At 40.2% G+C, this 27,557-nt stretch overlaps 1 protein-coding gene across 1 annotated transcript in view; it reads left to right on the top strand.

Moving 5' to 3' along the window:
- Nucleotides 1-27,557, top strand: part of bond (james bond) — a 192,183-nt gene that overhangs the window by 102,321 nt on the left and 62,305 nt on the right. The gene's annotated exons all lie outside the window — the stretch shown is intronic.

The following is a 27,557-nucleotide window of genomic DNA, read 5'->3' as shown; positions in this document are numbered from 1 at the left end:
CACCCCAAGGGCTATGATAGTTAAAGTGTCAACTCTATATGGTCTGACACCGAAGTTAGCCGGTTCCAATCACTACACTGAAAGCCAAAAATGTGGATTCAATTCCAAACCTTTTCGCAGTTTTCATATAGAGTGAAGTCAAATGAAACTGTTGATGGTGATTCGTCCGTCGTATGGATAGGCTATGTTCAGCCTTGATCAGAATCCTTGGTATTAATCGGCAGAAGTAGTCTATGTCCCCACACCAGATTTCATCCACTCCTCACCTCATCATATAATCTCACACCCAGACGCGCAGGTCACCCATGAACGTCAAATGAAAAATCCTGAGCCAGGCGAGCTTCAGACACGCCCGACAATACAGTCATACACCCTAAATAAATATATAAATAAATACATTATTTTTTTACAAGTTGCTTTACGTCGCACCGACACAGATAGGTCTTATGGCGACGGTGGGATAGGATGGGGCTAGGAGTGGGAAGGAAGCGGCCGTGCCCTTAATTAAGATACAGCCCCATCATTTGCCTGGTGTGAAAATGGGAAACCACGCAAAACCATCTTCAGGCCTGCCGACAGTGGGGCTCGAACCCAATACTTCCCGGGTGCAAGCTCACAGCTGCGCGCCCCTAAGCGCACGGCCAATTTGCTCGGTAATAAATAAATGCATAAATAAATCACGCATATAACTGAAGAAGTGTGTACAATAAGAACTCGAATCTTCTTCTTTTTTTTGGGCCCCTTCCTAGTTATCTGGAGTAGGCGCTTTGTTTGGAACCAGCTCAATTTTACGCCCGAATGTCTTTCTTGACGCCATTCCTCCGAGTGGTAGTTCGTAGTGTGATGTGTTGTGTGTAGATGAAGATATGTATTGAGACAAGCACAAACACCCAGTCCCCAAATCGAAGAAATTAACTATATTATGGAGTTAACATCTTCGACCCGGCCGAAAATCGAATCCGGGGCAGTCCGAACTGAAGGCCAGTACGCTGACCATTCAGCCAATAGCCGGACACAGTAACAGCCCGATCACTCTTCACGTCCGCATTGAGGATCCGGATAGAGGTCCGGATAGTCCGGCCCCGCTGTGTAGGGTGCAACGCGTTCGCCTGTCACCCGGCGGCTCCGGGTTCGATTCCCGGCTGGGTCAGGGGTTTTTAATTGTAAATGATTAGTATCCCTGGCCTGAAGACTGGGTGTTTGTGTCATCCTTAACATTCCTTTCCTCACATTCAACACTCTACACTTCCTCCATTCCAATTACACGCAGGTTCATATCACATGGTGCAAGTAGGGGCCCCGACGCCGCGAACAAATACCATAAAAAATTAAATAGGTCCAGATAATCAAGTTTCTATTGCCCGCATTATTGCCAAGCTAAGCCCAAGATCCCGAGGTGGACCGTCCGTTCCTGGCTTTCCGTTTTATTAGAGGCATTTAAGGGAAAAGGGGTGACGACCAAGCAAAAATAAATAAATTTTAAAAAATAACACTCTTACATTTATTAACACAATCATTCAAAACACAAAAATATCCTTGCTGGATTTCTTACAGCAAACTTTCATAATGTCTCATCCTCCAGTAGCGCTTTATAACCAAATGTACTTCTCTTCCTCCAGCATTACTGTTCTGGAATGAAAATTAACAAAAAATTGGGCCTTTACTGCCTTTAAAAATTAAAATATTTAACTGAAAGAGTCCAGAGACTTCAATAAAGACTTGCACAAAATTAGCAGGCAGCTATCTCGCTTATTATTCCACAGAAAATTTACTTAAGGTTCCATGAATTTATAGTAATCTCAACACGTGGTCAATATTGAATTTGATGAATTTCAGTATTTAAATTGTATAACATTCATCAATAACACCAGTAGAAGCTTTAGTGAAAATCAAAATTAATTCCAAAATTTTATAATTAATTTATTATTATTATTATTATTATTATTCTCTAACCTTATCTGTATAGCATTTTTACTTTATCATCACACGATCGTGCTTACCAATTCGTGTATCTCAGTAAATAATTCTCATAGCAATTATAATTCACATTTTCCCAATTAATTATCCTTCCAATTAATTATTATTATTATTATTATTATTATTATTATTATTATTATTATTATTATTATTATTATTATTATTATTATTCATTATCACCTAAATTCACGTTGATGATGCCATTGGCGAAACATGTGATTTCTATATTCGCATAACATTTAAGTATGAAGTCCATTTGAAAATATTGGAATCTGAATATAAATGTATTGAAAATTTTCTCATCCACGTGTGAGTTTATTGAATATTAATTTACAAATCGCTTGCCTTTGCGGGAAAAATAACGAGACGATCTTTCACCTAAATCTTTAGAAATTGCAAATTAAATCCTAGTCTAGTCTTACTCAACACTAATCTTATCAAATTTTTCCTTAAGGTGCACTAAACAAGACATCATGGTGGCAAACAACGTTGAACACAATCTGTGCCGTTGCCATAAATGCACGACCAGTTCAAATCACATTAAACAACCGAAAAACACGGAAAATATTCATAATTATAACATACACACACCACATTCACACAAGGTAACACGTACTTTTTATATACACTATTTACACGGGATCCTGCACCTTATAAATTTATTCATTATTTTAGCATGGTCACATCAATAGTTTCGGAGGATGAATTCGTACATGGAAAACTACTCTTTCTTCAATAGTGACTAGTGATCGAAATTCGTGGTATCACTTGGATTGAAATATTCCTCAAACAATGATGGAGATTCATCTAAATTTCTGAAATTTATTTGAAGATTCCAATAAGATTCCATAATCATCACCATCACATGGATTACAAATCGCAAATGTCGCGTTCGTGAGCCTCAATCGCATTATTATTAGGCCTACTCCCAATTCGTGAAATACAGTATGTGTCTCTGTTATTCGTACAGGCTTCAATTTCTTATCAAGTCTCTTATATTCACATTCACGATTGAAAAAGTGAAATAAAACGTACATTACGGGTAAAAACATGGTTTTTCAAAGACATTTCGTTAGTGAAAACCACACTCATTTACATACAGGCAAGAAGATTTGATATTAATGTGCCTGCATCGACAAACGGGTCACAGTTGTATTCGTACACATGGACAAGATGATGCCCACCGTTTGGTTACGATGCACGAAAAAGTCTCAGTGACAGCATACGACTGAAGTGCTATAGTCTCCTTCCTAGTGTATCTGTGGTGGACATCGGTAGAAGTGCAGATTTAAGTACGAAGCTCAAGAACACTATACTTAAACTGTCACTTAAAGGACTTTCATTACGGAAGATTGAACAACTGGTCAACAGAACACATTCTACGGTGCAATATGTGGTTGATACATTTAAATACAAAGGCACTAGTAAGAACACACCAAGGAAACCCGACAGAAAGTGTTTAACTGAAAGGAAAGAACGGCGTGTTGTTCGGCTTATAAAGTCAGATTCCAAATTAAGTGCACCAGTATTGAGGCAACTCATGGAGGAACGAACTGGAAAGAAGATCAGCAACTCCACCATCCGTCGGATCCTGTATCGGCATGGGTACTATGGAAGAATCCCTCGGAAAAGGCCATATGTAAGTATAAAAAACAGACGGCTTATACTGACATTTGCTAAGGAGCATATAAATAAGGATAAAGAATTCTGGAATTATGTTATCTGGTCTGATGAGACAAAAATAAACCTTTCGTGGCTCAGATAGCATCCACAGAATATGGAGACAAATTGGTACGGACAATGATGTGGCGAATACACTCCCAACTGTAAAATACGGTGGTGGGTATGTAATGTTTTGGGGCTGTATGTCAGCAGAGGTGTGCGTAACATACATTTCATCGACGGAATAATAAACAAGATGGGCTATAATGCAATCCCGTGATCAAACGCGAAGCAGAGTTTATATATACCGGTATAATAATGACCCAAAACACACTGCTGATATTAAAAAGACATGGTTGATCTGGAACATTCCTAAACTGCTTAGAACACCTTCCAAGTCTCCGGATTAAAATCTCATCGAACATTTTTGGGCTACGTTGAAGAGGAATCTCCGTAGGCAACGTATGCGTACGAAGGAGGAACTTAAAAGTGTGATTCTTCAGAAATGACAGAAAATCTGCCACGACATGTGCAAGAAATTAGTGTATTCTATGCAGCGACGATGTCAGGCAATTAAAAAAGTTTGGGGACATTCCACTAGATGCTAACATGTTCCAGGAACCCTTTATTTTTTGTTTATATTCAAGTGTTCAGTTTGCTTGTACGAATAGGAATGATACAAGATTTTAGGCGCGCTTTTCTTTATTAGAAGCTGTATGTTTGGTTAACATGATTGCAGACAGATACAGTATATATATGTTTTCTAAAGGCTTTGTGAAATGTATGTTCAGTGAATAAAATCCTTTTCAGTTTATTATTTTCTGGCAGTGCGTTGAAGTACTAAAGCAAACAGCACGTACGAATAGAATAGGTACATACTGTATATATGCAACATGTGCTCCACTTATGATAAACCCCGTTATGCTCCCAAAGACACAACAACAAGTCATTCACCAATAATAAATTCACCAATTAATAAATTACTCAATTAACATCCCGCAGGACAGCCATATTCCAGGCGCATCATGAACTGAGCACATTAAATCTCACACATAAGGACTCTAAGGTCATTTAAAGCTCAATACCGTTTAATTCCATTTTTAACCCGATCTTTTTATTATTATTCAAGTGATTATTATATCTGTCAATCCTCATGAAATGTCGTGAAATTAGATGACTCGATCCTAAAGAATACAAGTGATCTCAAAATGACACTAGGTTCGATCCTATCTCACAAATTTACACGTACCTCCAATCCAGATTAATTCCAATATCACAGGCAAATAAATGAAGTTTATCGCGTGGTCAGTGACTTTTAGATCTGTCTAACTCCTATGTATGGGAACTCACTCAAAGACAGACTACATATCTAATCTAATAGGTTTCAAATTTCAGTCACACACATGTAACTCGACTACCATGACACCTCAAGAAATAGGAAATGAAATACTTCTATCTACAACTAGAACTAATAGAGCTACGATTTAGAGAAGAAAGATCCTCTAGTTTTACAAAGATGAGAAAGAAAATAAACATTTAAATGGTACTCAAGCTTTAGATGAGGTTCGACCCCAGGTTGCAGTCAGTCATTCCGGCATTTCCCCGGTCAGTCACCTTCTCTGTCCAGATGCGCCTCACATACTTAGAAGGTCATGGAGACACGCAGTAGACGTCCCACGATGAAATTAAGATGCACATTGTAGAGGAATAATCCATCTTGATGTACACAGCGAATCACTGGGATGAATCCCGTCACGTTCCAGAAGTGTAGGCTGTAACTAAGACGATGAATATTAAAATATGTTCACACACGCTTGATCACTAAATATTCTCGTGGAGAAATAAACTTAACTTGGATCTCCTATGTTGAGATTCCCTCTATAAGAGTTGCCAATAAACTTTCACTAATTTTAGCAGAGCGGATGTCTGCTTGCATGGCAGAGTTCTCCTTTCACGTGGTTACTTGAAAAGTAGCGATAGCAAAGTAGACCAGAATAGCGTAGATCAGAGTAGAGCAGATCAGAGTAGAGAGCGATTTACTTCGAACATGATATTTTATAGTCTTGGCTCGGGAGGCGTGTACTTTTTAAAGACGATCATTGGTTCACGGGGTCTCTTATAATTGGCTACGACTGTTCTTGAAGTTTGCTCGCAGCACAGGTCGTCCGCACGAGGCACGCTGGAAACACAGGCTTGTCACGTGATCTACCCCGCACTCAGTCGAAGACGGATCAATACATCGCCCTTCTGAATGAAAAACAAACTGGTTTGGTGCCCACACACAGCTTTGCAAATGATGAATACAGCTCCCGGTGTACAATAAAAATTTTTTAAGGTTGGCTCGTCGTAAATATTCCAAAGATGGTCAAATTTGAAGGGGACACTATGTAGTAAACTCCCGAAAGATCCTATGGATCTTAGAAGCACTGAATTTGTATTTCACCGCCCGGCTCCATAGGTAAATGGTTAACGTACTGGCGTTTGGTCACCGGTGTCGCGGATTCGATTCCCGGCAGGGTCGGGAATTTTAACCATCATTGGTTAATTTCGTGGGCACGGGGGCTGGATGTATGTGTCGTCTTCATCATTTCATCCCCATCATGACGCGCAGGTCGCCTACGGCAGACAAATCAAAAGACCTGCACCTGGCGAGCCGAACATGTCCTCGGATACTTCCGGCACTAAAAGCCATACTCCATTTCATTTGTATTTCACTTTCTTTCTTTCTTTCTTTCTTTCTTTCTTTCTTTCTTTCTTTCTTTCTTTTCTTTTCTTTTCTTTTCTTTCTTTCTTTCTTTCTTAATCCGTTTACCCTCCAGAGTTGGATTTTCCCTCGGACTCAGCGAGGGATCCCACCTCTACTGCCTCGAGGACAGTGTCCTGGAGCGTGAGACTTTGGGTCGTGGGATACAACTGGGAAAAAGGACCAGTACCTCGCCCAGGCGGTCTCACCTGCTATGCTGAACAGGAGCCTTGTGGGGACATGGGCAAGATGGAAGGGATAGACAAGGAAGAGGGAAGGAAGCGGCCGTGGCCTTAAGTTCGGTACAACTCCGGCATTTGCCTGGAGGAGAAGTGAGAAACCACGGGAAAACCACTTCGATGATGGCTGAGGTGGGAATCGAACCCCCTCTACTCAGTTGACCTCCAGAGGCTGAGTGGGCCCCGTTCCATCCCTCGTACCACTTTTCAAATTTCGTGGCAGAGCCGGTAATCGATCCCCGGCCTCCGGGGTTGGTAGCTAATCACACTAAGCACAACACCATAGAGGCGGACAATTTCTCTTATCTTCATTCAAACATCAAAAAAATGTTAAAGCCGACACTTTTGCCCTGCAGTGGAGCTGGAACTCCGCCCTTGAAACTCCACCATGACTGACTTCGTCTCCAACGTCAGGTAAAACATAAATTCTGTTAATTTGATGTCATTGTTTTCTTCAATGTAAGTACGTACTGAGCCGTATCCTGCCGGCCCATATGAAATATTTAGAGTATTATTTGACAAAATATATATAAATTTTATTCATACAAGTTACAGTCATAAATGGTAAAGTATTGAATCCCAGATAGCTGAGACCGGATGTCTATGGAGATATCATGTCGCTGGACGTTGCTTAACACTTCCTTCTGACCGTGAGAATAGGTTGGTGTAACCAAACGTGGGCAAGATTCGGCACATGTACTAAATGCTGAATAAGCATTATTTTCAGCCAATAAGAATGTAAGGAATCGGCAACCATGGAGTCGACATCGCGCCAAGTCTCAGTTCCAGGCTGGCAAACGTGTACAGTAGCTCATGTTAATTTCTGTCATTCGTTGGTTTTCCACAGATCTAGAAGTGATATAAATTCAGAAATATGATATTATAATTAGAGGAAAAGATTTGCGTTTATTTGAGCTGTGTTTCACAAATGTATTGTAATTTATATTGTCACCAGACATAGCAAGCTTTCTGATTGGTGGTTGGTTTAGACAACCGGGAACCCCAGAATTGCAACGGCGTTACCGAAGCTTCCTCAATAACCCAAGCTCGGAAGAGCGTCACTCTGTTGGAATAACTTGGTGACTGTAGACGACACTCTGTTAAAATAACTTGGAGAGTGTAGACGTGACTCTGTTAGGATTGTTTGGAGAGTGTGGAAGTGTATTTTGATCGGATTGCTTAGACAGTGCAGGAGTGTTATATCAGTAATAGTATATTATTTCAAGCAAGTGTTTCAGTCGTGTAGCTGGAAGATATAATTGTTCCAGAGGAAACTGCAAATTAGATTATTGCACAGTGTAATTTCAACATAGACGGTGATCATTAGCCGCAGTGTAACAAGTGCAGGAGACACGAGTTATGTATCACACATTCGTGTCGGTCGTGTTCGTGAGGAACTATCGTAGCGTACCGCGTGCCGCTATCAAACTGTGTATACCATTTAAATTGGTGTTGTAATTATTGAGGTGTCAGTGTGTTTGGCTGATTTGGTCAATAAGGGTTGATCGGCACGTATTGCATTGAGCGGTGAAGAGATTTTCATCCCAAGGTTTTGTGTTCCAGTATAAATAACTTTTCAGGAAGAAGATGGCTTCGCATATGGAAGAAGGAAGTGCATCTCCACGTGTTGAAACTGTGATCGTCATGGTGTAATTTCTTCACACAGCAGGGATGTAAACTGCTACCATGTATCCCGAGAGTTGCCAGGCTAAGACGCATGTATTTATTATGGCATGTTATATGAATTATGATAAGACACTAGGGCAGTTTAGATAAGATTTTTATTAAAGTAAGCCTGACGGCAAGTGTTTGATTCAATTTAATGGCGTTGTAAATAAGGATATGAGAATAATGCATGTACTTTTCATCTTCATTCTGATTTACGACTAGATAGTTGAGATAATGAGGGATTTGTTAGGATTAGTTGTTGTTTATTCATGCATGCTTAATTTAGTGTAGGATATTCCGATTTTTCTTTATGAATATGTGCTAGGGGAATTAGATTGACAAATTCATCTAAATTCGGAGTTAAATACTTACTTTGTCATTTTATTTCGGTTATTTAGAGACATAGATATAGCTAATTGCATGACGCATATATTACAGGAGCTGTCCGAAGTAGCTGCATAACAGCGTTGTAAGAATAGGATCTTTAAAACTAAGTTGGAAACTGTTTAGCCAATGACTTGCACGGGAAATGAACCGGGTCTCATAGTGTAGAAGGCCAATGTGATTCATAAGTGATATGAGATATAAGAGTGTATGCTGAATTATAGTGTAGGCCAATTGTATGCCTGATCTGCGAGAGAATATTGTGCAGTGGAGATGTACCTGATAATTGCCTTAAAAGTGTATATTGATATCAGAATTGACGGAATTAATTCCAGACTAATGAGTCTGATGTGTGTTAAATGGTAAAAGCATGCTAGGAAGGAAGGATTACACGTGACTTTCCGTAAAGACGGTGACAGACGTTATCTCATTGCAAGCTGATAAGTTGGCTGTGTTTTTATTTGACCGTGCGAGTGAGATGTTATTTCCTTGTGACAGTCTTGGGAGACAGAATCCAAACTTTAGCACAGTATTGAGTTCAAAATTCCTTTCAGCTCGCAGTCTACCCGGAAATATATGACGGATGACCACGCTGTTGAGAGCTCAAATGCAGCAGCAGGAGGCAATGTTGCCCATTGCTTTCTACAAGATATTGATGGCTATTTATATGTTTTTCCCTTTCAGGATGATGTTGTATATTGTTATATGTTGTTTGAATACCTTGTCTCGTTGTTTTAATGGGGAACAGCCCGAGTGCTAAATTTTATTGATGGTCAATCTAGTTCTGTCTAGATCCTTTGTGGTGAACCGCGATTCACGTAGAATCTGTGTAGCACGTAAGACCTTTTCTCATTATCCAATGTAAATAGAAGTGTTTAGTGTTGCTTGTTTGATTTGTTGTACATATAGCGTAGGAAATGCCCCTAGTGTTTTGCATAACTCATATAAGGTCCCATAGCGTCTTAGTTTTTCTTTTCATCGTAACTTTTCTTTTATTGTAACTTTCTTTAACAGTAGTAGTTTGGCGACTCTCTAATTAATTAACTTCATAACCGTATCGTTGTGATGCGTAAGTGTGTAATTCCATGCGAAGCGAATTGAATTGAATTAACTACATATCAGTGTATGCGTACACGTATGATCACATATCTTTTGAACCATGGACTAATAAGATGATCAGTTTGAACGTATACAAGTATTCATGTTGTGCTTGATACTTTATTTCCATTTTGTTTCTTATATAATTGATGTTGTAATGTCCAGTTTTCTTTTATTTTGAATTTTATGATGCCATTTTGATATTTTGCTTTAATTTATTTAACTTTCAAGTAGAATGATTTGGGGATATTTATAAATAAATCCATCTTACCCCATATGATTGTTTCTCATTCGTGTTATACCTCCTTTATCCTGTCATTTACTTATATTTTTGAGTAGAACTTCGACTTTTATCCTGACCCAGTCGGCAACCAACCAATTTTCTGCCCAACCCTGAGTTAGTCGGATGTTCATACAGAAATGGAGGCATCGTCCTAGAAGGCATTTACCCCTGGATACGGTACAGTACTATTAAATTTAATGGAGAAAAGAATAGCGCTCAACAATTAAAGGTTTTAATTGTAATTTCTTGTAGCTATTTCTAGCCGAGTGCAGCCCTTGTAAGGCAGACCCTCCGATGAGGGTGGGCGGAATCTGCCATGTGTAGGTAACTGCGTGTTATGTGTGGTGTGTGAGTTGCAGGGATGTTGGGAACAGCACAGACACCCAGCCCCCGGGCCATTGGAATTAACCAATGAAGGTTACAATCCCCGACCCGGCCGGGAATCGAACCCGGGACCCTCTGAACCGAAGGCTAGTACACTGACCATTCAGCCAACGAGTCGGACACAAATTAGCAGAGACACATTTTCATAGCGATCAGAGTTGCATAAATGACCTTCACATTCCAGGAAGGAAATAATCTAGTATACAAAAGAAACACTGCTGTACCGCTTACGTAAGTTATGCAATATTCTGCTTGGGATAGCATGTTATTGTTTCTTTCCTTAATGAACAAGTGCGCCTACATACAATGTCCTTGAAAACATATCAACAACTATTATTCACCCGATATATAGGCCTACGTCATGACGTATATTCGAGGAAAATGTAGTTTTTGTGGTGCATACACAATTTCTTATCATTTAACAGGAACAATTTTACAAATTCGCAACATAGAGTACAGTACATACTATCAATAATGAATTTCATTACTACAAGAAATATTCACATTTCAGAAGAAAACTAGAGTTCTAGAGTCTAGACCAGGTATGGCGAACCTAGGTATCACTAGGTGACACGCGAACACGATGTCCGTGGCACGCCACATGAACATAATAACGTTTTTATATACGTCTTGTACTATAGACTGTACAAATCTCGTGCATCGTATAGTCGTAGAGTTTCGTGAGTAAGAAATTACTATCGAAAATCGGAATTCTTGTTTCATTCAGACATGCAATATAGCAACACTACAGTAACACTGATAGGCCGGAAGTGAAGTACGATAAAGAGTGTCAGATGCGGCCAGCGATTTTCTCCGCTAAATTTTAGTTGAAAATCCGCTAAATTCCGCTAAATTTCGAACTGAAGCAAAATAGAATATTCCAGCTGTTTTAATAAAGGAGATTAAGGCAACACTCACCAGGTTCAGAACAGAAGTTCATCATTTTCTCCTCTGCGCACTATTGCTCTGAAGCAGATGTACTGAGTTGAGGTCCTGTGGTTTCATATGAAACCACATGGTACTATTCTTTTTCAAAGAATATGCTCCCAGTTCACAGCAGCAAAGACCATACGGAAATTTTCAAATCTATTTCGAAAGTTATTTTCACTTTCATTACTGTTTTCATTGTTTTTGATAAGTGCGGAAAGAATTAATGTCAAACAATTTCGCATTTATATTGCACTGCCAATATTTGAGATCACTGGGAAGCTCAACCAACTAGTTTTTAAAAGTTTAATTATTCAACCACTTTTTACGAAATATATGACTACTTTTTAACCTTTTCTTTCGACGTATTAACGTACCAAATAGAACCTGATGTTATCAAACACGACACTACCCGGCTCATCAAGGGTACAGTAACGATTGTATCAAATACTGACTGAGGCTGTGGGCTAGATCTGGTTTAGAAAACGAGTGGCAGTATGCAGCATAAGTTCAATACAACAAGAATAAGTAGACTATTATGCCATACTAAGTTCTATATTATTATTTTTCTCCTGGTGATGAAATGTGATATTGTTACCGCTGAAAACCGCTAAAAGAAATTCCAAAATCCGTCAAAAAAATCCGCTGTCCGCTAAATGGAAAATGTATCCGCTGTTGCATTTTAAAATCCGCCAGATTTGGCGGGAAATCCGCTGAGTTGGCAACACTGCCAGCGAGCCCTCTGCTCACCCACGACAGTCACTTGTGTGTGTTAACGCGTAATTATTCCTAGTATGTAACTGTTTATTGAATTTCGTTTTCTGATTGTTTTGTATACGGACCTCACAAGCATGTTTTCGGTGGCGGAAGAAAAAAAACAACATAAAACTTAACAAAGGTAGTGGCCGGATGTTTCAAGAACAGTGGACAAGGGAATTCGGAGCAGTAAAAACAATAGAGCTTTGTGTTGCCTGTGTTTGGAAAGAGTTGTATCCCACACATTTCATGTAAAGCGCCATTGCGAGACGAATCATTCAAATGTTTGTTCCATGCCAAATGAAGCAAGAAGAGAGTTCATTTCACAATAATCGAACAATAAACAAAACAAACTAGTTCCTTTGCATCATCCTTCAGGTCAAGGAATAACATCCATGCGGCTAGTTTCCATCTGTCTCACTGCATAGTACAGCCTACAGCATGTGAAACCGCTTTCTCACAGTGTGTTCTTAAAAGAGGCTTTCCTATCGACGTCCGACACATTATTTGAAGACGTTCGTAACAAACAACAAATACAGAATTAAAGAAATGCCACCCAGCAGAAATACTATCAAGGATATAATAATAAGAATGAGTGAAGATGTTTACAAGCAACGTTAGCTGTTTTTGTCCGATTCCCTTGTGGAAATGTGATGAGGGAGGAATTAGTTAAATTCCTGAGCCTACGAACTACAACAGAGTATATAATGAACGAAGTGAAGCAAAAACTTGTATTAAAATGGGGTTTGACTTACAGAAAATTGTGTCTTTGACAACTGATGCTGTATGTATGGGCCCTTACACATGAGCGTTTTCTTGTCGTCGTTGTCGACTGCAAAACTACACTTTCATGTCGCTGACCCGACCACTTCTGTAGTTCAGTATGATCATATTTTGTCAATAGGCCAGCGTCAAAATGTGGTCCGGCCAACTACACCGCGTATGCAAGTGGAACTTCGGGCATTCACAGTATGAATTCTGAAGAGGATGCTGTACTATTTCTGCTCATGCGACGACGCAGGAAAGGAGAAAAGTGCGGAGAATTTCGTTACATCTTATTGTAGAAGTCCGGCTACAGTTTGGGCAGTTTCATTCTTTATATCACGAACTTTGCTATCAACCGCATAATTTTTTGCAGTTCTTCAGAATGTCTGAAAATTCTTTCATTGAGCTCCTACAGGAAACTGAACCAATTATTCCAAGGACAGGTACTTTGATGAGGAAAGCCATATCGACATCATGATAATTGCAAGCGGGAACTTGTCGTCAAAATTTGGCTGACATGTCGCCCATATGAAAAGGAAAGCGCTGCAGTCGGTGTGCGGTCAGTGGACGGGATTGGCTACAGCAGGTGACGACAATGGTTTTACCCTGCGAATCGTGCTGAAACCTTTCTCCGCTGTACACGTTGTTGCGGACAGGGAAATATAAATTTCTAAAACAACACAGGGGTAAAATTCCTTATTTTGCTTTAAAAGTTCAGGAAATCTATATTTAATTGACAGGCCTTGGTTTGCCAGACGTCATAACACTATCCTGTGTCCACTATTAACATGTATATTATGTAGATGTTGGAAACAACTTTCGTTTTTTTTTTTTTTTTTTTTTTTTTTTTCCAAAGCTGGAATCTAATAGTTGAGTGGCAAAGTCCCTTGCCTAATGTTTCCATAACAGAAGGACGGAGAGAATACAGCATGTGAAGGTACAAATACGTCAGCCTCGTGTCGGTAGATTTACTGGCTCGTAAAATAGCGGCTGTGGGTCAAAGTTCCGTCACCTCGGCGTCGATAAGTAGTTAATGGGACTTAAAACCAATAACCGCTGTAGAATACGTCATCAATATGGTCTAGTTTTGTTCTCGGAAACGCGATCAGTGTATCAGTAAGTCCATACAGAGAATTCAGAGTGAAACTCTGCAATAGTCCTCGCCACTGCTACTACTACTACTAAAACGTTTTCATTCCTCCCCTGAAGGGGGAGGCGGGCCTCTTAGACGGTAACGCCGTCTCTCAGGCCGGGAGATTTTTTACGGGGAAGGAGATGCACCGAGAAGGTGATGGGGTTGGCGGCCGTAGCCTATACTAGGAACTGTCCCCGCATTCGCCTTAGTGCAGGAGAATAGAAAACCACGGAAAACCATTCTCAGGGCAGCCGACGGTTGGGGCCAGCCGTGAGGTCCAGCCCTGTCCCATCTCCCGAATGCAGAGGCGTAGAGCCACGGTAGAGCCGTGACCACCCCTCCTCTGCTCGGTTGGCCGGTTGGAGTCAAGAGCTGTTGGACCACGGACCAGCCGTGGCTACTTAAGGGCCGAGACCCACTCTTCACCCACCGACCCAATAGTCCTCGCCCGGTGACGCTGCTTGGCAGCGAGGCGTGGGAGGGTTATATGAGGGTATGAAGGAAAGAAACTTAATATCCGATTCACAATAATTTGGATTGTCATGAAACATATATGGATAATTTCCCAATAGGCCTGTATACTTATTCTGAGGATCAAGTAAATGGATACTCTCTGAAATTAGACGCTTAATTGGCACTACAAGTGTTGACATACTCGTGGAACTATCGATAAGACGTTTGTATGAGATCGATAAATCAACCCACAGTTGTTGAGGAAATTAGCACTAATTATAGCGTGTTAAACATCAGCAATGATGAATGATCAGCAAAACAGACGTCTTAGATTCAGATTAAGTGGCATCAAACGTTCACCGTTGGTTTTAATTGGTATTCCATTAGCAACATAAAGCTTGCACTTACAAGTCTGCATTCTGTCGTGTGTAGTGGTAGGTAAAACAGACACATCTGCTTCTGTGTCAATCAAGAATCATGTACCAGAAGAGCGGTCTGTTACAAATACCCACACGGCGAGAATTTACTTGGCCCACGTCACTATGTGCTTTCACGATATGTGAAGTGATACCATCATATCGTGCCTTGATGGTATGCTCCGCGATATGGTGACGGGGTTCGATCGAGGGCGAGGTTTATTCTGTCTGTCCATGTTTGCGTTAATTGCTCAATTTGTGCTTGCAGGCGAGAGATTCGGTCTGGCTGGTGTGCAGGATATTGAAGTACTAACTGCTGGGATTGTAACACAAATATATTTTGTTCAGTATTGGAATATTCTATTATCCGGTCAGCCATGGCAGCCAGATTATCTAAAGTATCACCAGATGACGTTAAGATGGAACCTAAATGAATTGGGAGTCTTTGCATAAAAGTAGTATGCAAAAATCATCTTTGAGTTGTGTTCCAGCGAGGGCACGCATCTCACGTAACGACTGGCTGTGTTTTTGTCCCCTAATTCAAGTTCCATTCTTCAGATTCTTCAAATTCTGCGATTACGGGTGGTTTCAGATCTGTGAATGGTGTACTTGAAAGCGGTTTGGTTAGAAAACCACTTACCGTACCAGTTCCGCAACATGTGGTTCGAGCGAGCCAATAATATAATTGAATAGGGTCAGCTCTGCGCTTATGCCGGCGGTAGCAAATTGTGCTTCAATTTTCACATACTTGCGCCATATAGGTACATTAAGTACCATTAGGTAACAATAAGTTGAGAAGAGAAAACAGGAAGTTTTTTGACAAGGACCTCTCAACTACATAAGAAAAGTCAAGATAAAACTTTTTTCTTTGACTATTCAATATTTTACAACGATTTACAATTGAGAGAAATTATATTATTCACAATCTGGTGCATATTTTTGAGATTATGTGTCTTATGTCCGTGTAGCTCATATTAAATATTATTTGCTAGAGAAGCAAGAAGAAAATATTTAGGTTTCTTAACCTGGAACTAGGCACTCGCCTGTCTCCATTCATCCAAGTCATTCATGGACAGTAGCAGTGTTGTGTGTTTAATTCCTTGGTCTTGGCGAAATATGATAAGCATCTGAAAGTGGTCCCTTATTCTCCCATCCAACCCTACCCCTGTGATCCCTTTACAAACCTAAATGGGAATAAGATAGTGTGTGTGGGATCCCACCCGCTCAGATTAGACTTATCAATACATTTAATGGGACCGTTACAGAGCATTGGGCAGTTAGCCTGAACTTAACCTAAATTCACTTCACATCCATTCATTCTTGAATTGCCACTAGATGTCTCCACTACAATGTTAGCTGTCTCGTCAACAATAACAGAGAAGGTATTGCATGAATTTGCTTCCATAATAGTATATGTCGTAATTCCTGTTCACAAAACGCTACCATTTAATTTTGCATTCGATGAGAAGTGTACTTGGCTTTCTTACAGAATTTGATAGATGTTCTTATAGTATATCCCCCGCTTCAAGGCGGACTTCCAATAAATTATGCAAAATTCTGTTGTCAGATGTTTGCCCTGGAAGTCAGATATCATGAGTACTGCAGAAAATAATAGTTGACCAAATTGGTTCCAGTTCCTTTCTATTTTGTTCAGTTTGATGGTCGAGGCTACTGTTGATTTTATCCACCACCGTGAATTGCCTTTTCTGGTGATTCTTTGTGCCAATTTCATTTTATATGATCGTTGGTGCTGGTATTGAAGTCCGTGCATTTTGTGGAAGGTTTTGTAATGAATGGCCCTCGAAGACCTCTTTTAACTCTCGCCTTAAACAGAACACATGTTCGACATAAGACGCCCTTCAGCTCGCGAGAATAGCGTAGCCAAGTAGAATAATCGTTCAATCAATCAATCAATCAATCAATCAATCAATCAATCAATCAATCAATCAATCAATCAATCACTACTGATCTGCATTTAGGGCAGTCGCCCAGGTGGCAGATTCCCTATCTGTTGTTTTCCTAGCCTTTTCTTAAATGATTGCAAAGAAATTGGAAATTTATTGAACATCTCCCTTGGTAAGTTATTCCAATCCCTAACTCCCCTTCCTATAAACGAATATTTGCCCCAATTTGTCCTCTTGAATTCCAACTTTATCTTCATGTTGTGATCTTTCCTACTTTTAAAGACGCCATCCAAACTTATTCGTCTACTGATGTCCTCCCACGCCATCTCTCCACTGACATCTCGGAACATACCACTTAGTCGAGCAGCTCGTCTCGTTTCTCCCAGGTCTTCCCAGCCCAAATTTTGCAAGGTTTTTGTAACGCTACTCTTTTGTCGGAAATCGCCCATAACAAATCGAGCTGCTTTTCTTTGGTTTTTTTCCAGTTCTTGAATCAAGTAATCCTGGTAAGGGTCCCATACACTGGAACCATAGTCACGTTGAGGTCTCACCAGAGACAAATATGCTCTCTCCTTTACATCCTTACTACATCCCCTAAATACTCTCATAACCATGTGCAGAGATCTGTACCACTGGTGTCTGAAGCGCTGGTGTTTCCATCTTGCAAATCATCTTGAAAATCGTTCGTTAGTTGTGGAGCCCATGGATTTAGCAATAATTCGTACTTAAGAGTTTCACACATATTTTCCCGTGTTAAGAACTTGTCCATGCCCTTTCTGTCATCTTTCAGAAACACATCGTTAACAATCTCTCCTTGAACTTCCGCTTCTGTTCAACACTGTCACTTGTTTAGGCTTTTTGAAAAATATTTTTATATCCATAAGTAACGCCCAACTGTCGAAAAAAATGGAAATTTGGAAAATGGTCCGAAAATGAAAATCTAGAAACTCTTTATTTTATCGTCTTCTCTGTGTCTTCAAGTGTAGACGTTTCACTCTTCGTGTATGCCTTCAGAAATGTCACGTTACCGTATATTTTAGTTTGCATGTAACTTAGTTTGTCTCAGTCGGTGGTTTCATTTCCTATTTAAAATGTAATTCACCAGAGTGCTCAAAATGGGAAGTACGTAAGAGTCGACTCGTATGTACTTGTTGCATTAGATGCAAACCATGTTTCACAAAATGTAACGAGGGAAGAATCAATAGTAAATGATACACTTAAGTGACAAATTAGATTTTATGACTTTAAATATCAGGTATTTTTAATCTAGTTACCGCAAAGAAGTGTCAAATTATAAGATTATTAATGGTACAGTGCTTGTTACTCTCTGGTTACAGCATGCCTAATTTATGATTGAAAAACCTGTGATCTAAAGATTTTGTTTGAAACCCCTTTATTGTCTGGCTCCTTGGTTGAATGGTCAGCGTACTGCATTCGGTTTGGAGCGTTCCATGTTTATTTTCGGCGAGGCAGAAAAAATTTAACTGCATATGGTTAATTCTTATACTGTAGCTCTGGAACAGGGCATTTGTTTCCTTTTTAGTACACTTCTCATCGCCCGCATTGAACGCATTACCAGTATTTTAATTGTTGTGCGTATACTGAAATATTGTTGGAAATCCAAACTTCAGACCTTAGAAAATGACCAGGTGAACAGAGAGATCCTTGCTTCCAACCTTGTCTGGAAATAGGGAGTCATCATTTCTCTCTCAGAACTGGATCTGCAGTGAACACAATTATAAAAACAAGCACCTTCTACGAACTTGGCGATGTCTGATGTACAAGTTAGGACTCGTCAATTCACCATATTTACCTACTGTCATTAATTTAATAAAGATATAGGCCTAGTCGATCAGTTACATTTCCTACCTCACTAATAACTCCAACAAATTAAATCTCAGGTAAGAGACATCTAGCGTTGAGATTGTGATCATGCGTCCAGTTCACCGCCGTCTCGGTCCTCTCTATGCCGCTAGTTTAACCGTTGCTTACGCTCCGTAAGCAACGAGTTTAACACGGGAAGGCGCGTCTACTAATATTTCTCCAAGTCGCCGTAAGAGTGCAGCAGTAGGCACACAATCTTCGCTTTCAGTGTGGGTGTAGCACTGTGTTATTGGTGCATGAATGTATGTGAAAACCTGAGTTATTTCGTACAATGAGTAAACGTGTCTGGTCACTTCCGTTCGTACAAGAGATATTTTGTATAGAACTGTGAAATGACTTAATCATGCTGAGCTTATAGATATTTAAAAAGGTGTAGGTACTTGTTTCTTTCCGTTTGTGCTGGGTATATTTTTGTAGAACTGAAACTTCAGAATCTTTCCACGAAATATTCAACTGTTGTGTACTATTTTGCCTATCTCGGCTAGGTGGTTCGCAGCCAGAAAAGATACAACTCCATGAAATACCGTCTAGAAGGGAATTAAGAGAAAAGCGGCAGTCGACTTTATCTAGGCAAGGACCTAGTAAAGGAAGTAATTGGATAACCTTATTTCAGAAGGTAATGGAGCCTCCGCGGCTCAAGCGGCTGTGCACCGGCCTCTCACCGCAGGGTTCCGTGGTTCAAATCCCGGTCACTCCATGTGAGATTTGTGCTGGACAAAGCGGAGGCGGGACAGGTTTTTCTCCGGATACTCCGGTTTTTCCTGTCATATTTCATTCCAGCAACACTCTCGAATACCATTTAATCTGTCATTCATTAATCATTACCCCGGAGGAGTGCGATAGGCTTCGGCAGCCGGCACAACTCCTATCCTCGCCACTAGATGAGGGCTTCATTCATTCCATTCCTGGCCCGGTCGAATGACTGGAAACAGGCTTCGGATTTTTTTCAGAGGGTGATTAAAGCCGCAGAGGATAGTGGATTCCTTGTGATAAGAACTGTGACGGACAATCACAAAACAAACGTCTTCATGTTTAGACATTTTGGACAACCTCAGATATCCAGACGATAATATTCCAATCAAACTAGAAACAGGAAATCAAATCCTAATTTGCGGGTACTTGGTTCGTGTTTTTGAGGACAGGATGGAGTGTGACATTTGCGTCAGCAACATCTCACTGCCTAGAGCTTCGAAACCGCTAAATGGAACTGATTATGCATCAGGACAGAGGAGGAGTTCGACAACCAAAACCTTATTTTGTTGTTCTGGTGAAGTATCTGCAGGAGCTTGTTTAAGCTGCTGTACCCTATTGTCGAAGTCCTTCAAACGTACGAGCGTAATACGAGGACTTGCGACGTCTTCCCTTTCAGAATTTTGTTACAGTGTAAGGTCAAAGAACATCAGCAAACTGTTAATGATATTATCCTAACCAAGTTCGTAAGACCTCTATTAACTGATATTGCGTTGGCAAGAACACTAAAAGTACGGTACCACTCCAAGCCTTCGTCCAGGAAAATCGTTAAATTGTGCATGAAGAGGCCAACTGTGACTTCATACAGGTAATATTGCCGATATTTAATATTATTGATGTAATTTACGAGCTTCAGTGAACATATGACCATACTGCATAGTGTTTCGTCATTAGAATAAGTTTGGAACATTGTGCGTCTATGCCTGCCATCTAGCGGAGAAATTTTGTCGCAGCCTAGTCGCAAAAAACCTCACATAGAGCAGGCAGTATAGGAGGATCGAGACGGCGGTGGTCCAGTTTTTATGCTGAAAACCACCCCCGTCTCAATCTCTATATACTGCCTGCTCTGTGCCGCGAGAATTGCGTTTATAGCGACATTGCAGATGGCAAAGCACATGTTGGTTAAATGAGAGGTGGTCCGTAACACCAATATAAAATGAAAAATAATCCTTAACATGTTGCTAATTGAGAAGATAATGCACATAGAGAAACTAACATTTTACATTTGAGCTTGGCTTAAGATATAGAAATGTAAAATATATAAAATCTTACCAGTTACAGTAGATATATCAGGATCATCCCATGCTGTATGGTACATATCAATTTCAGAATTTTCTCGACACGTGTAACGGAGCACTTTTTCCGTACTTTTCTTACTGTTATTTACCAGCAGTGGACTCAAAAAATTTCTGTCGCTATTTCGCTGACCCTTTGTTCATGACCAGTTTTCAGGATACGTTTCATAGCACATAATGAATGCAATGCGTGCGTTCGTCATGTCAATAAATCCACCACCCAATCTCACTGAACTAAATAAATATATTGCGTCTCCAGAAAATCATCTAGTGAGAACATAAAATAACCGATTTTGTAATGGATAAGGCACACATTACACTATAGATTTCACAGTTAGCGAGACAGCATCTGCCGTCTCATAAGTCAGACACTTCAGTTTTTTACGTTTTGATTCCAACCGAATTATTTTAACGTAGGCCTACTCGATGAAATCATCATTCAACCATTGCAAGTATTTTATCCGCTGGTGAATAGAAATGCACACAACCTAGATTGTTTTGCCGAAAGGCATTACAGTAATAATTTCTGAACTACAAGGGATAGATCGGAGACTTCTAAGCTCTTAACGAGGAAGTAGGCAGCAGGACTATAGAACTTCTTTGAAAGTCGGATTACAAGAAAACACAACAGTTTATTCGCGAGAGCAGGAGATTTTACAATATCTTGCTACATACACTTTCAACATTGACCACGCAAACGAACTTGTCACTAGTTCGGTTGTAGAGGAGCCGTACCTAATTAGCCATTTAATCGGCGATCACTGTTACACTCCTCTCTGTTGGTCTGAGAGTTTTACATTCAGCTCTAAGTCTTTCCTTCACTAACTGGGAAACCCCGACAAGCACTAACAACATTTTCCATTTAGGCTACCTGTCCAGAGTACTTTGTGACGGAGCTTACACTAGACCAGGAGTCCTGCCATATTTGTAACCGTTTGGGATACTATTCCCCACGCCACATAGTACCGCGTTATTTGTTCTGACTGTCCGGATGTTGTCTTGCGAAAATTATGGATTTGATTTTAATAAACGGTCGTTTATTCCATTATATTTGGCTGCTTCCTTTACTTTATTCAAACGATCAATTTCTGGGTTGTCTTCGAATTGTCTCTGTAGTCTTTTAACTTCATTATGGTTAGTCATCAGCTGTTATCGCAGTCTCAGAATTCTTGATCGGAGCCTCTAATGTCTGATTTTCTGATCACTGCTGTCATTCTTACTCGTTGGAATATTGACTTGGATTGATACATCGTTGTTCAAATGAATTTCGTACTCGTCATCCAATGTATTTTCTGCGGTTGAAGAGCTTGTTTCATCACAGATTTCTTTCGAAGAAATATCTTGTCGCTGTCTGGTCTTTCGTGGAGCTAGTTTTATGGTTTGAAGGTAATGGAGATAATTCGAAGACCGACTAGGCAAGCACTCTGGCTTCAATATATTTTTCTTTTAGTTTTATCTCCATCTCTAAAATTCAGGCTACAAACACGGGAATAATCGGATGGAATCCATTGATTACCCTTGGTTGATCCTTGCCTTGACATAGTGTTAAGCCAGTTTTCCCAAAGTTCTTTACTTGGGGGGATAACAGGAATCATCACACCTGAAGAATTTGGATTTCTTGCTTTGATATGCAGAGAGGAACACAAGAATTAATAATTTTACAACCAGAGACACACACAGAAATGTTCGATGCAAACGCACTGGAACACAATAACGTGGGTACGGAGATAAGTTCGGTGTGTTAAATGGCGCCCCTAGCGGAGGTTCGTGACACTAAGAGCTCACGCTGAGAAGCATGTTAACCGCATAGCATAGAGCAGGCAGTAAATAGGATTGAGACGGCGGTGCTGAAAACGTAAGCTCTTTCCCAGGCCTTGACTGTTGCCTGCGAGATATACAAGGCCGGGAAGTGGACCGATAGAAATGCGGGTCGCAAGTAGTTTTACGAACGTCCGCAAGAGGTCTCGACATCTTGCTATGCTGCTCGCGCGAAATACATTCAATTAATAGTACATGTTGGTTTCAAAAGACGTAAAAATCTACAAATAATGAAGTTAAGACCACCTAAATGTGATTTCGAGTGATTGGATGTAAAGTAAAGCACATTTAACTGGTATTTGGAATTATTTTAGGCGAAGTCAAGTGCGATAATTAATAAAAGTAATACATTAAAAATGACTTACCATGATCACTGCTCGTATCACTCATATTATTAAGATCTTCCAACTTAAAGGCTTCATCCTGAAGTTCTTTTCCAAGTCATGAGCATCTGTAATTGTATGAGTTTCGTTGTCGAGGAGTATTAGTTTTAAAAGTTTTGTAATGATAATTACAGTCAGTGCTCTCTGATCACACTCGTCACCTTTGAATGCCTCAATGAACTTTGGAACAACAAAAACGTGCTGTTTTAAAACTAAATTCGTATATCCCAGATAACGTAATGAGTGACGAGTAAAATTTAACATATTTTGCAGAAAGTAAACAAATTATTTTGAGGGATAGCGTAATGCTCCACGATCTTTCATCCCAATGAGGCACATCAATGGACTGTCAGTAGTGGCCGAGGATATCTGTCTCAAGTATGATTCACAGCTGGAATTTTCTTCCGCAACTTGAACATGATAACCACACATCATGGCCAAGGAAGACATCTCCAGAGTGACAGGTTTTTGCTGAAAAGTCATGGTGTCATTTTTAATATCATTAGCATCTAAGATAATATAAAACTACCGGGCGAGTTGGCCGTGCGGTTAGGAGCGCGCAGCTGTGAGCTTGCATCCGGGAGATAGTGGGTTCGAATCCTACTGTTGGCAGCCCTGAAGATGGTTTCCCGTGATTTTCCATTTTCACGCCAGGCAAATGTTGGGTTTGTACCTTAATTAAGGCCACGGCCGCTTCCTTCCCACTCCTAGCCCTTTCCCATCCCATCGTCGCCATAAGACTTATCTGTGTCGGTGCGACGTAAAACCAATAGCAAAAAAACTTCCAGATATTTTAGGCCTATTCAAAATAGTACATCTGAAAGAAAATAGAATAATCGCGAATTGATTAGTTAGTTTACCTTCGAGCGTCTCATCAAGTAGGCCTATTTCCAGAATTGTTGCTGATCAGGATTACGATTGTAGTGTACTCTGGGCTTGATAGCCATTTCATCTATGATAAGGGATCCTAACGTTTCCTCCACGCATGTCAAATTCATGGCTTCGTAATGGAGGTTTTCTTTAATGGTGATTATTGTTTTAAGGGGAAATACAACTAGGCAACCGTCCTCTATATAACACTAATCTGAGGGGAAAAATGAACGGATCCGACACTTCAAAAATGAAGATATCGGCCAAAGGAAGACAAGGACCACGTGAAAATGAAAGAATCCCTAGGCCTGGGGAACATAATACCGTGGGGGTCGGAAAAAACAAAAGTTGACCAAGAGGAGTCTGATAGGATAGATGAAAGTGAGGAGCCTAGCACAAGTAACTGGAAGCAATGCCAGGACTCAGCTAAGGGTCCCGTGGTCGCTAACCCATGCTCCAAAGTTCAGAGCCCCTGGGGCCCCTTTTAGTCGCCTCTTACGATAGACGGGGAAACCATGGGTGCTATTCTACCGCCCCCACCCACAGGGGGATCTTTAATGAGGGGTGTTTATTCTAGTTTTTTCGATTCGAAAAGCCAACATAGGCCTAATTCGTGTCTTTTGATGCGGTAGTCGGAGGCAGTGAAGTGATCTAATTAATCTGTAACCCATAATCTGAAATCTCAATATTTAAAGTGTAAATTACAGACTCTGGATGACGTCCCAGGCGACCAAAGCGAAACTAATTCCCCCCCGTCCCGATGTAGCAATCCAATTCTCCTTTAAAATTGGATCGGCTGGAAATGATTGAAAACTCCGATTGTTCTCCTTTTTTCTTTACGAATTGGACTTACAGTACGATATACCATATTTTATAGAGTTCATTTGAACTCTAACAGTAAGTGAAATCTATAAGTAAACGTATTAAAAGCACTTTTCTCCATATGTTAACACACCACAGCACATGAAAACTATAGCACGATGTCGAGACATCTGGCGGCGGTACTACGAACCTGGTTGGGGACGGTTTTTATGCTCAGAATTAGCGCACACTTCCCGGCCTTGTATATCTCGTAGACAACACCTTGACAGACATAGACAACGGACTGACATACTGCACGGCCGACTGGATCCCTCGCATCGAGTCGGCCGTGCATACTGAGTATAAGTTCCAGTTTTTTTCCACTATAGTGCGCTAGGTATATTCTCCAAAGCACTGCCTGCTCGATACGCACCCGAACACTGTGGTCCAAAGAGGAGATAAGGACCCCTTCTCCGAGTACTATCACATTATGAATTTTGCTGTACTTTTGTGACTTGACGGTCAATTCATCATCCGGCGTTGAACCGCCAGAGCGCTGTAAAATCGGAAACCAGAACAACGATAATGATCGTTATTTGTTGATCTGTGATTTCTTCTTGGCACTGGACTGTAAAGGGGCCAGAAGTTTTTACAAAAAATGTTAATATCTAAATATAAAGATTTACTTGTGAACGAAATGAGTCAATTTAATTTGGAGAAGATTATTAGTAATTTTAACCTAACCTATGATGAATACAAAGGTAAAGCTGTAGTTTTCGTAGAGAGTGACCTAGAATCCTGTATCCAGTGCTAATGCTTTTTATATTTGTATTCTTAGTGACTTCAGTCCTTTAAAGCTTTTCTTAACATTTACTGGGTTGGAAGTGTCAATAAACGAAATGGAAGACTGTATAACTGTAGAAGTATGTGGTTATGATAAAATACATGACTGCGAAACTGTGAAGATTAATATACCCAGGGTACGTGGTTAAAAATATACAGGTAGTTTGTTTTGTTGACTCTTAGAAGTATTTCTGTCGTTAAAATTCTGCTAAAGAGCTTGGGTAAAGCTCTGACTGCAAGTCAGACATATTCTCTCCGTGTTTGCCTGATATTTTCCCTTCCATTGATCACATCTAACAGTCATACAATAGGAGTGTTCGCTCTTCTTATATAATACAACCTTCTGTCTATGAAGAGAGTATCGTATACTATGCAAACTAATATGTAGTTTGAGGGAAACCTTCTTGAGGATGGTTGCGCCCTGAAGCGAGTAGATACAGCTTAAGACCTTCAAAAAGTCAATTTTTCAAAATACTTTTTTTCTTTTATGCTCGGATTATGCCGGAGTATTTTGCAAAAGATATATGCTCATGCCTGGAATAATTTTTGAGGTATGATTTGAAAGACAAGATGCTGCAACTTGTAGTTAACATGTCAAAGTGTGATATGTATCAGTATGTAAACATTTTTTTCCCCTTAATTTCCGCAAATTATATTTTCAAGAACCGTTCACTAGCAACTTAGAAACACTGTGTAATATAAACCTATTACATTTCTTGAGTGTATTTGTGCACATTTGATCTAAAATATGATGCAAAATCACTTGCTTTTGTTAACAAATTCTTCAGGTAAAAAGTAAATGCAGTTCTAAACATTCTGAAAAAAACATGCATTATTTTAACACGAAATTAAAATATTACTTATTAATAAATGTACTTAATAAGTTTAAGAAAATGGTGAATGAAAAGTTAACCAATAGGACTAACTGAGTTATGAGGGAGACGATGCATTTCTGCACAGTGAACAGCCCCCATTATGAATTTGAAAAGAAAGCCCTTAACGTTTTGTGAATACTGCAATGCTACTTTTTGAATATGGAAGAAAGGCAGTGTTATAAAATATACCAATTTTCATTAGTGTGAACATTTTACTAATCGAGGAAAAACAAGTAAAATATTACCAACTGTAAGCTGTACCTAGCCCAATAAAACAATAATCACCACCACATTCTTGAACTCCGCCCTGCCGGTGATAGCAGTAAAATAAATCCAAGGTGTACCCTGCCTGTCATCAGAGGGGGACTCACTCGTGCCAGCCATCTCGCTTTCATCTTTCCTATCTGACTTCCCTCGGTCAACTCTTGTTCTCTTTGGACCCTGACGTATTAGGTTTACGAGGCCCAGAAAGTTTGTTTTCTTAGCACTTTCCTTTCTTTTTCCAGTACCCTCAATCTTCGATTGATCGGACCTCTTTTTGTTTCCTTTCTGATTAATGTTAATAGGGGATTGTTGCCTATTTATATTTCCCCTTAAAACGATAATCACCTCCTGGAGTTCAGGAATTATTAACATGGAAAGACAACCAGGATAAGCCCACTAATCCTGCTTTCTTGAGCCAGGTTCCCTTCCTTCCTATCCGACCTCGTTTGGCCAACTCTTGCTCTCTGACTCCGACGGTATTAAATTTGCGCTACCCACCTTGGAAGTGTTCCGTTTTCACGCCTTTTATGGCCGTTTCTTTTCTTTAGCAGATATCTTTAATCTTCGAAGGATTTCTCACATCTTAAGTGTTCAGAGGAGGTGATGATTTTGCTGTTTTCCTCTTTAAACACCAATTAGCACATCCTTGTCCGGCTCCATGGCTAAATGGTTAGCGTGCTGGCCTTTGGTCACAGGGGTCCCGGGTTCGATTCCCGATAGGGTCGTGAATGTTAATTGGTTAATTTCGTTGTTACGGGAGCTGGGTGTACGTGTCGTCTTCATCATCATTTCATCCTCATCATGACGCGCAGGTCGCCTACGGGAGTCAAATCAAAAGACTTGCATCTGGCGAGCCGAATTTGTCCTCGAACACTCCCGGCACAAAAAGCCAGACCACATCCTTCACTATATCACAAGATGTAAGGAAGTGTTCATTTGTGGACTAGGTGCATAGAATGTTGCTGTGGTGGTGATGGCGA

This window comes from Anabrus simplex, chromosome 1 (assembly GCF_040414725.1).
Source record: "Anabrus simplex isolate iqAnaSimp1 chromosome 1, ASM4041472v1, whole genome shotgun sequence".
NCBI lineage: Eukaryota > Metazoa > Arthropoda > Insecta > Orthoptera > Tettigoniidae > Anabrus > Anabrus simplex.
The sequence above is the reverse complement of the archived record's forward strand: the minus strand, read 5'-3'. Positions and strand labels throughout refer to the sequence as shown.